The sequence below is a fragment of the Coenobita brevimanus genome, chromosome 77, assembly GCF_032717465.1.
Source record: "Coenobita brevimanus isolate Jiangsu-jjx chromosome 77, ASM3271746v2, whole genome shotgun sequence".
Classification (NCBI taxonomy): Eukaryota; Metazoa; Arthropoda; class Malacostraca; order Decapoda; family Coenobitidae; genus Coenobita; species Coenobita brevimanus.
Genome location: NC_137030.1, coordinates 13,727,052 through 13,736,860, shown reverse-complemented (window position 1 = coordinate 13,736,860; position 9,809 = coordinate 13,727,052).

Here is a 9,809-nt window from a genome sequence, read left to right as displayed (position 1 = left end):
TATAACCCTTTGTCACTAAACCCCCTCAGCCAAAGCATGTATTTCTCCAATTTTTCTTGCTACTTCTCAGATAATTTTATTGAGCTTTGAGGGGACACAAAATGAGAAGATTAAAAGATATCGTTTCCAATCCCTTCACTGTCAGAGGTATTCTCCAGGGTTAAAAAAAAAAAAAAAAAAATTGTCTGGAGGTAGGAACAAAAAGTACAAGGTGTTCTTGGGGTGAAGGAATAATCACCAGCTCAAGCATCAGCAATATCTTCAATCAACAACGAGTCTCAGCACATCATCCACTCTTGCACAACAACCCTTGCTAAAAAAAAAAAAAAATCTTTTGCCGATAATAATTCATTTCTCTCTTCAGTATCACAAGCAAAATCTTAACACTATCAGTCCGATGACCTCTTTTGTTAAGTGACTTCATAGTAATTATTTGCTGATGTTTTATTTTGCTTATTACACTTTATTATTCTCTTGCATGTAACCTACTGTATACTTTTTCAGTGAAGAAGGACATCACGTGCAGAGAAGGGACTCAAGTTTATTTGACTTTTCGGCAAAAGTTTATTTATTTATTTATTTATTTTTATTTTTTTTCCAGGAATGGTCCGAATGAAGCTGCTCGGGGAAATGTCAGATAAATGGGGGCGCTTCATAGCTGTTAGTGTTATTCTCCATCTTTTTGAAAATATTTTATTTTTATCAGTAACGTACACACTAACGTATTGTGCCAACTTCGTAGACTCACATGAAAATATTTTTATTTTTATTTTTTTTTCCGAGGCCTGACAGTCAGAATTCGCGGATGACTGAATGCCTTCCCTAGTCCCCCAGGACCCCTCCATGACAGCAGGGCGAGTGCTTTTCCAGATGGCACACTCATGGAATTTACTGTCTTCCTAAGAGTTTAGTGAACACATCGAGGCAAAACTCGACCTATCAGAGGCACGAATTACCCCATTTAATCCCTTCAGTCACATGACGCCCGGTACATTTTGTAAAGAGCAAAGGGAAAAGTGTGTGTGTGTGTGTGTGTGTGTGTGTGTGTGTGTGTGTGTGTGTGTGTGTGTGTGTGTGTGTATGTGTGTGTGTGTGTGTTTGTGTAAGAGTTGGTGTTATAGTTCACATCAGTTATCGTTGCCACGTCCTCATCACTTATTTCTTATCCAATTAGACAATCCCACTACGCATCTAACAAGGCAAAATATCTCGAGACGCTTTTCTCAGACTTTTTTTATGCCTTTGAAGTTAGTTTATAAACCAAAGCACGTAAAATGACGAGTGTTCTGTCATCAGAAGACGAGCATGAAACCACCAGCCACTACATTGATCCCACTAAAGGCACGTGTTGTGTTCGGTTATCAACAGTAAAAGTGCAGGACGAGTCTGATACGAGTGTGTTTTCTAGCCTGTTATATAAGCACGAGGGAAGAAACGGATCTTCTGTTTGGTCAAAATGGGGATACTAGACCAGAAGTAGAGTTTGGAAAATGGCATTTACTTGCAAATGTTGATCCTTAGTCAGTTTTATTAGTGTTCTATCAATCTATCTATTGCCAGACGCCTCAATCCCGTTTGGGGTGGCCACAAACAAATCGCCTCCAAGTCGCCCTGTCCCCCGCCATTTCACTGCCCTGCTCCCAACTCACACCCCCCTCTCTCATATACCTCTCCACCCCATCCCTCCATCTCATCCTCGGCCACCCCCTCCCTCTTACCCCCTCCACCTCACTCTCATACACTCTCTTCGTCAGTCTTTCACCCTCCATCCTCTCCACATGGCCAAACCACCTCAGTGTGTTCCTCATAACGCTTCCTATCACATCCACATCCACACCACAACGCTCCTTTATATCCTCATTCGTCAGCCTGTCTCTCCATGTGACTCCACAGGCTCCTCTCAAATAACTCATTTCCACTGCTCTCACTCTTGACTTGTGTCCTTCCAACAACGTCCAAGCTTCACTTCCGTACGTTAGAGATGGTATCACAATACTGTCATGTAGTAACTTTTTCACTTCCATGCTCACTTCCCTGTTTCTTATCACTGCTTTCAAAGAACCAGCAACCTTTCTTCCCTGCTGTACCCTTTCACGCACTTCACCCTCCAAACCTCCATCCTTACTCATCACACTACCCAAGTACTTAAACGTACTCACATGAGTTATTAGTGTTGCCGCCAAATTATTCTATTTAGCATAGGATAGCTCCTTTTTGCGAAATGGTTAATGATATATGAAATCCTGACCATTCAAATAGTCTCGTCTAAGCTGAAGAAAATGGTTTGGAGGTAACGCGAATATGTTGATGGACACATGAAAGGGTTAAGCCCTTGGTGTGATTCGCTGGCCTTATATAAGCTTCAGACAGAACAGGGAAAATACTTGATTGTCTGGAAACGTTGAGAACAATTATCTGCTCCATAAAATGCTATTAATTCGTTTATTGTTTCGAGACATCCTCAAACATCTACCAGTTTTTATTTGAAAAAAAAAAGAAAAAAAAAGAGCTTTCAACGAAATTGTAAATATACTGTAAAAATAGGCTACAAAATATATAGGCTATTTAGCTGGAAGACATCACTAATGCCATATCGCCATATTTGAATGCGATACCTCACGTATCACGAGTATTTGTGCCCAAGTGTCAGGCGACATGTGAGAACTGCCAAGCGATCAGCCTTGTGTGTGTGTGTGTGTGTGTGTGTGTGTGTGTGTGTGTGTGTGTGTGTGTGTGTCTGATAATAGAAGCTGTCTGAGGTTCTACTTTTTGGCCATACTATTACTGTTTCTGGACTCAACCTACCCCATCCATTTCTCTGGTGGGAAACTGGTTCTGGGTAGTGATGACTGTGTTGGTGTTGATGATAATGATGATGATGATGATAATGATGATGATGCCACGGACTAACATACGATAACCTTACAGCAAGGACGTTCGCCTTCCGGTCCAACTGCAAAGAGCCATGACAGCAGAAGCCGAGGCAGCCCGAGAGGCTAGAGCCAAGGTGATAGAGGCTGAAGGAGAACAGAGGGCATCCAGGGCACTGAAGGAAGCTGCCGAAGTCATCAACGAGTCTCCTGCAGCCTTTCAGGTAAGACATCACTAACACACACATCACCACGTCATCACCTTTGCCAACACACTGCATTACATTATTACCTTTGCCAACACACTTCATTGCAGCGTCATATTTGCTAACACATTTCATCACTCAGTCTTCTTACTGGCACACTCTACTCTGCACACACTCATAAAACACCATCACCCCTGCCAACAAACACTTCATGATCCGTTCATCTTACTAACACACTTTACTCTGCACTGTACACCAACACGCACTACTCCTTAGCATAACCTTTCCCAACACACTGTACTGTACACACACTTGACCAAGCTTCGCCTCTCAGGTAAGACAGACAGACTGACACACACACACACACACACACACACACACACACACACACACATTCATGCTGGCTTTGGGGACTCTGTAGCACCTCTTCCTTACAGGGTTACGTATGCCAGGTTCATTTTTTCTTGTGTGTGTTTTTTTTTATACAAACCATGTCGATATTACAACAATACAGGGCCGCTCGAGAGATTTTGAGAAACTTTAGTAGGCTATTGTGTGACTCATTATCGGTTCAGTTCTCAAGGATAGTTTAAGTTACAGTTACTGACGACCTTAAGTGTTGATCATGAAGTGATTACAGTACTTTCACCTTAACCTGGCCCAGATTTTGATCCTTTTGCAACGAATTTCACGTAACTCAGTTGGCAGAAAAAGACGAAGCTCAAGCTCTCTATCCTTTTCAATGCACTTCCTCATAAATAACATCACAGTATGGTGTTAATCTCTTTTTACAACGTAGCATTCAAAACGGAGAAATAGCAGTTGTAGGCCGTTAGAGTTAAAAAGAAAAAAAAAAGTATACATGCGCCTGTAATGTCATCAGTAACTATCGCTCCTTAGTGGTTAAGAATTGGACCTAGGTCATTATAGCGTTTTCTTCAAAATTTTGAGCAAAGAAACCATCTGCGGTGTCCCCCATATCTCGCTAGAACTCACTTTATAAATAACATAAAAGAATAATAGGGTGCCATATGCAAGATCAAGATTACTTAAAATGAGGTGCATGGAAGCCGTCTAAGCCTGCAAGATTACAGCCCATCATGCGCGAGACGCTTGGGCTTGAAAACTGAAATTGTCCCACTTTATACCAGTCCGGTCAGTATTATGGCTTCATTTTTTTTCTGTTAATCCCTTCATAGTGTGGTCTTTTGCATTACATACTTGCTATGACTAGACGAAATAGCCTTCACCAAACACTTTAGGAACAGGAAGATCTCGGAAACCGAATAAAATCGTCTGGAAGGAGCAAGAATAAACGAAAATGATGTACAGCGGAGCTCACGATTCCCTGACCACTTATTGTGACACCAGACATTCCTGGATTTTTTGTGTTTTACTTTAGGAAACAGAAAACTTTCATGAATGATTATTGTTTTATTTATTTATTTTTATTCGCGGTTTGGCTGACGCAGAATAATGATTTCCATTTACGGTAGTGTATAAAGAGAAACTATGTTTTAGCTGAAGGACGTTTACACAAACCAGTATTGGTACTGGTAAATTATTACAATTATATTCATTGGAGAGTATTATAAGATTGTATCCTGTACATCGCGGTGCTGGTTGCAGTAAAATCGAAACGAAGAGTTATCCAAATAGCTGGAAGTATTCTACCAGGGTTAGTTACAACGCATCAGAGCATCCACTTAACCGAATAAAAATATAAACAAGAAATATTTGCTTTACTACGTCGTTTGGTATTGATTCCACGCTAAATGCAAGTCTCGTGTATAAGGAGTTACCAGGCATCTGTAGAAAACTTTTTCTCGCTTCCCTGTAATTATTTAGTGACCACCGCCAAGAGAGAGAAGCATTATAGAAGACATCAAGTTGTTTGTGCTTAGTGGGTTAGGGAGTCTGATCGCCTCGCCTGCACGATTCAAAGAGTGCCTCTCACCCATCTTTCTTCTCTCCCTGTCTCCTTGTGTCTATCTATCTAGCTAGCTACCTAGCTAGCTGTGTGTGTGTGTGTGTGTGTGTGTGTGTGTGTGTGTGTGTGTGTGTGTGTGTGTGTGTGTGTGTGTGTGTTATATCGTAAAGGTTCGTTGAAACGTCGAGAACGACGCGTAGACAGACAAAGCGGTTAACTAAAAGTAGCTGAACACTTCCTGGGTTTTATTCCTTCAAGGCACAGCTAAGGTACACCTGCAAACCACTGTGACTTACTTCTTTCACGTAGCCTCCATTGTCTCCCACTTACTGCCTGTTCACTGACGCACTGACTCTGACTGACCCCTCCATCCTTCACTGATTGGCTCTCACTATCTAACTCAGCGTCACTGACTTTCACTCTCCGTCCACCACTGACTCACCGACTGCCTCACTGTTCACTGACTGTCCATGACTGACTCTTGAACTCTCACTAAACTGCAACTCCCACGCACTAACTCACTCGCTCTAACTAAAGCTGAACTCATTCAACTCTGGCCGGTTGTTTCACACTCACTCACTCCGTCTGTTACTCTCTAGACAACTCAATCGAACTGTTTGCCATAATGACAGCAAGTCAGGCAGGCCCCTTAATATGCCCCCAAAATACTCTACAGCTTAGCAGATAACTCACATTTTCTCACTCAATAATGCACTTAAATTAACAACACAATGACAGTAATGACTAGAACTACTTCCTAATGTGATAGAGAAGGTAAATAAAACAGCCATGCCGCAACCCCCTGATATAAAACGTTAACCCAATGCTATGGCATAACAATTTTTAGATGTTCCCCACATCTCCAAATACAAAACACTAACCTAACCCTATGGCTCAACACTTAATTTCTAAAAGGTTTCTCACGTCTTCAGATATTAAGCACTGACTTATTCCTACTAGAAGTGTACATGGAAAAGTTTGGAAGGAATGAGAGAGTGTTTTTGATTGGTGATATGAATGGTAAAGTTGGGAATGTGAAGGTGGATGGAATAGTTGGTGAGTGGGGTGTGCCTGCTGAGATAGATGAGAATGGGAGTGCGTTAGTGGACATTTGTGCTGGGAGGGGGCTGGTGATAGCCAATACCCTCTTCAGGCATAAAATGATCCACAGGTATACATGGCGAGTGATGAGAAGGGTGGGTGGTGAACTGAATGAAAGGAAGGCAATGATTGTTTATGTGGGTGTGGATGAAAGGATGCGAAGACGTGTAAAGGATGCAAGAGTGTATAGAGGTTGGGGGAGTAGACTTTCTGACCACTACTTGGTGGTGGCCAGAATTAGAATGCAAGTAAGATGGAGGAATAGAAGAAGGGAAAGACGAGAGGAAGGAGTAGTTGCAAGGAGAGTGGAAAGGTTACAAGAGGATGAGAAAAAGGCAGAGTATAAGAGAGAAATGGAGGAACGATTGGGCAAATATGAATTGGAGCAGATGGGAGACGTGGAAGGTGTGTGTAAGATATTTACAGAAGAAATATGTGCAGCATGTGATGTGGTGTGTGGAAGGAAGAGAAGACGGAGGGGGGTGCAAGGAACAGCGTGGTGGACCGAAGAGGTGAAACAGGCTGTGGCACAAAAGAAGAAAGCATACAATGAATGGATGAGAAATAGGGGCGTGGAAGAAGTTGAGAGGCGGAAGAGAGAGTTATATGTGGAAAGAAAGAGAGAGGTGAAAAGATTAGTAAGAGAGAGTAAGAAGAGAGTGGATGAGGAATTTGGAAGGAATTTGAGTGTAAAGTGGAGGGACTGTAAGAAAATGTTCTGGAGAGAGGTGAAAAGAGTAAGACAGGGTGGAAGTGAAGTTGGCAGGGGAGTGAAAGATAAAAATGGTAGATTACTAGTGGAGAAGGGAGAAAAAGTGAGCAGATGGAGAGAACACTTTAAAGAATTGTTGAACGTAGAGGATGGAAGTAATGCGAGTATAAGTGGCTGGGGAATGGCTGGGAGAAGGAGGGAGGTGACAAGACAGGAAGAAATCAGTAGGATAGAAGTTGTGGAAGCAATGAAGAAAATTAAATCGGGGAAAGCCCCAGGAATTGATGGAGTGTGTGGTGAAATGCTGAAGCATGGGGGAGAGATAGTAGTAGAATGGATGTGGAAGATGTGCAGATTGGCCTGGGAGGAAGGTAGAGTCCCGGAGGATTGGAAGTCAGGTATAATTATTCCCTTGTACAAAGGAAAAGGGGAAAAAGAAGTGTGTGGTAATCATAGGGGCATTTGCCTTCTTAGTATAATAGGAAAAGTGTATAGTAGGATACTTATAGACAGAGTTAGAGAAAGAGCAGAGAAATTAGTTGGAGAAGAACAGGGAGGCTTTAGGAAGGGAAGAGGTTGTGTAGATCAGATATTCATTCTTAGATCTTTAGTGGAAAAGTTTCTAGAGAAGGGAAAGAAGTTGTATGCGGCTTTCATGGATTTGGAGAAAGCATATGACAGGGTGGATAGACAAGGAATGTGGAAAGTGTTAAGAATATATGGAGTAGATGGGAAGTTGTTGAATGCTGTGAAGAGTATGTACGATGGTGCGAAGGCTGCAGTGCGTGTGGATGGTGAACTAAGTGAATTTTTCTCTTTGAAAGTTGGTTTGAAACAGGGATGTGTCATGTCTCCATGGTTGTTCAATCTGTACATGGATGGGGTAATAAAAGAGGTACAAGGTAGGGTAGTGGATGCTGGAGTGGCCCTGGTGAGAGAGGATAGTGTTTGGAAACTCCCTGTACTGTTGTTTGCAGATGATACTGTGTTGTTGAGTGAAGACGAAGGGGAGCTGCAAGGCTTGGTGGATGAGTTTGAGAGAGTGTGTAAGAAACGGAATCTAAAGGTGAATGTAGGGAAGAGTAAAGTGATGGTCTTTGAGAGAGGTGAAGTTAGTGAATGTACAGCGAGGTTGGACAGTGAGGAATTGGAAAATGTGAGTACGTTTAAGTACTTGGGTAGTGTGATGAGTAAGGATGGAGGTTTGGAGGGTGAAGTGCTTGAAAGGGTACAGCAGGGAAGAGAGGTTGCTGGTTCTTTGAAAGCAGTGATAAGAAACAGGGAAGTGAGCATGGAAGTGAAAAAGTTACTACATGACAGTATTGTGATACCAACTCTAACGTACGGAAGTGAAGCTTGGACATTGTTGGAAGGACACAAGTCAAGAGTGAGAGCAGTGGAAATGAGTTATTTAAGAGGAGCCTGTGGAGTCACGTGGAGAGACAGGCTGACGAATGAGGATATAAAGGAGCATTGTGGTGTTGATGTGGATGTGATAGGAAGCGTTATGAGGAACACACTGAGGTGGTTTGGCCATGTGGAGAGGATGGAGGGTGAAAGACTGACGAAGAGAGTGTATGTGAGTGAGGTGGAGGGGGAAAAGGGAGGGGAGGCCGAGGATGAGATGGAGGGTTGGGGTGGTGAGGTATTTGAGAGAGGGGGTGTGAGTTGGGAGCAGGGCTGTGAAATGGCGGGGGCCGGGGCGACTTGGAGGCGATTTGTTTGTGGCCACCCCAAACGGGATTGAGGCGTCTGGCAATATATATATATATATATATATATATATATATATATATATATATATATATATATATATATATATATATATATATATATATATATGGTGTGTGTGTGTGTGTGTGTGTGCGATACGTCAGATAAGGAAACTTCAGTCTCGTTAAATTATTATTACTTTCAACAGATGCATGGATTGTGTATTTAAAGATTTACTCGGCTTTAACTGAGATCCAGTTCAAATTAATGGAAACGTAAGATAATGAAGTATTCTAGGCATGGTGGTAATAATGTAAACAATTGATGCTTCTCCAACCAGTCTTTGTTTATCCCTTTGTTGGCTACTCGCATTTATGCTGCCATCCTTTACTTCGCTAACATTATATAATGCCACAGCGTAGGCGAGGATTTATAATTCAAGTATCTGCAGAGGATGAATTCAGAAGTGAAAAAACATACCAGAAGAGAGTAATGCAATTATATCATGTTTATTTTTGTATCTGAATCTTTTGATGCATTAGTGTTTAATTTTGTAAGTACGAGGCTTCAAACTACATGGATAATTGTCTCATCATTTCGACATCATTGCAACTAGTATAACGATGGTACAGGATTCAAGATTATCTGTTCTACTTTCTGTAAAGTTGCAAATTTTACCAACACCAATAAGGGTTTTGTGTAAATCACCGTCAGCTAAAAGTATGGTTTCTGGTTATGTTAATGGAAACTTATTATACTGGGTCCGGTCAGCCCATCAGCGATCACTGTATAACATACGACGTTCTCATGTAAAGAATTTTACTACTTGCTACAGAGACCAAAGTTCAGGAATGCCAAATACCTCCAGAAGCGTTCAGGAAAACACGAATTCTACACTGTCCATGGATTGAAGGAGTTTTTATTTATTTATTTATTTTTTTAAGCAATAGTTTCCATCGCAACAAAATGTGGTAAAAAGTAATGGCGTATGTAGAAAATCTGTGTTGATCAAGATACTGCTACAATGTGAAAATAATCATCTTGTAATAAACTTTACTCGGCTTTCTGTTTCTGCCAGCTGTTTCATATCTGTCGACAGAAAAGCCATCTACTCAACCACTTCATTCTGATGCACAGTTCTATATTTTTGTACTGCTCTCGATTAATGACCTCATCCACCTTTGGAGAGGCTCTTCGAATTGGACGGGTTAGTTACAGCCTTCACTGACCTCTTTACAACTAAAAGTCCGTCCTAAGTTCAATAAGGTCGTTTGTGG